General features: G+C 43.4%; 1 non-coding gene across 1 annotated transcript; it reads right to left on the reverse strand.

The window, feature by feature from the left end:
- Positions 1 to 1,039: 1,039 nt before the first annotated feature.
- LOC115660675 lies at positions 1,040 to 1,232 on the reverse strand. Its single transcript, XR_004002886.1, has one exon. It is a non-coding gene; the product is annotated as a U2 spliceosomal RNA (small nuclear RNA).
- Between the last annotated feature and the right edge of the window lie 637 nt (positions 1,233 to 1,869).

Genomic DNA, 1,869 nt, shown 5'->3' on the forward strand with positions numbered 1-1,869 from the left:
TATTGACAAACACAATAAACCAAAGCCTAATAAACCAATTATTACCTACTAAGCCAGCAGGAATATATCCTTTGATCTAAGCTCTAAAAAGGCAAAAAGCAATGCTGACACCCTTGTATGTTACACAGCCCCTCTGCCCCCACCGCTTTCTACCTCGCCATGACGAGCTCCCAGACATGCACAAAACACCATTCACATGACTTTGAGAACTAGGTAACTAAGTGAGGATCACTTCCCTGAAATGACTCCAACAGAGGAATTCAAAGCAAGAACCATTAACACAGAATTCTGTTCAAAGACAGAGAAGTCTTTCAGCCTCCTTCCTCTCTGGTTCTTCTCCTTCCTTCTGTTCAAAGACAGTTCCCTGTACACTCCTAGTTTGCACAAACCCATCCACTGACCTGTGACTAGCAATCTCTCATTGTTAACTCTTACAGCAAACCAGGGCAAAGAAAGCCTATGCAAGTGCTAAGCCCCAATGCTCTTTTCTGCTCCTTTCCCACAGAACTACCTCAAACATACAGTCAATGGCATCAAATCAATTCCTTGCCATGGTAAGGCCTCGGGCATTGGTGCACCCCAGTCCCTCTGAGGTGATCGGCTGGTTCCTTCCAGCCTTAAACTCTAGGAATGTGACTCAAAGGGCCCCGACTTTCCTCCTCGTCGGGGCACAACATTTACAGAGACTGTTCTCTAAGTTAAAACGGTGGTGTTTTCCCAACAGGAAAGGGATGGAAAATTTCTCTTCTGTGGGGAGACGAGGGAAAGAACGATCCAAACCATGCAATTAATGCTGAAAGGTATACTAAGGAGAGCGGTTTAAGAACCAACTAAGAAAGCAGCTGTTTAACTGACCTACAAACAACGAGAAAGTAAAATCTGCAAGAGCAGCCTTTCAGCTCAGAGGTCTAATAATAAGATGTAACTAATAACTGACCAAAAATTTACAAATGACTCAAAACCATATTCAGTACAAACCAAATGGGAACACAGACAACACTTTTCTTCGCTGCTCTTCAGCCATGATATTCTCCCCATAGGGAGATCCACCGTTCCTAGAGGTTCAGTGCCACAATAACAGGGCGATGTGTGCACTGGGCGTAGGAAGCTGCTACTCCATCTTCCTATTCCAAAAATCAGTTTAATAGCTAGTCCTGAGATAGAGGAAATATCTGTTATTAAAGTGATAAGAATAGATTTAACATTTTGATTCCAGCCAATGTTAAAATGATCTAACATTCAGGTTAATAAAAACATTTCTAGTCCTCTGCATAGAATGCTTAAATTATGCAAAAATAGCAAGTTTGGTTTAAAAAGTCATAAAAGACACATTATCCTGAATCTAACATTTGGCGAACTCCAAGTCTAGAGCACACAACTGATTTGGGGGTTGTGCCCTGCTTCTTAACAGTCTGCCCTGAAGTTGCCACTCGCAGTCACGAGCTACTCCAGACAGCTCGAGCCCTCTCATGGATCAGTAACTGGTTAGCAGATAGGAAAGAAAGAATAGGAATAGTCCGTTTTTGCAACGAAAAGGGGTAAATAAAAGGCTTCCAAAGTATGAGACGAGACTACAGACATTAGGGCTGATCAGTTTAGACAAGAAATGACTAAGGAGAGATACCATACAGCACCAGTTCTCAAGCAGGTGTCTGCCAAAAGAAACCCTGGCTTGACCCACCTCCACAGGCCACCAAGCCTGCCTGCCTGGTTGGAAAGGAGAGTGGGGAGGAGAAAGGGCCCAACAAAAAATTGCAGCATCGCTGTAGAAGAGAGAGATCTTCCCCTGCCATCATCAATAAGGATTGTATCACAGCCACTGACACCCAGAACAGAAATAGCAAAAGTTCAACCAGAATTCTGCTTTCT

This window comes from Gopherus evgoodei, chromosome 12 (genome assembly GCF_007399415.2).
Source record: "Gopherus evgoodei ecotype Sinaloan lineage chromosome 12, rGopEvg1_v1.p, whole genome shotgun sequence".
Taxonomy (NCBI): Eukaryota; Metazoa; Chordata; order Testudines; family Testudinidae; genus Gopherus; species Gopherus evgoodei.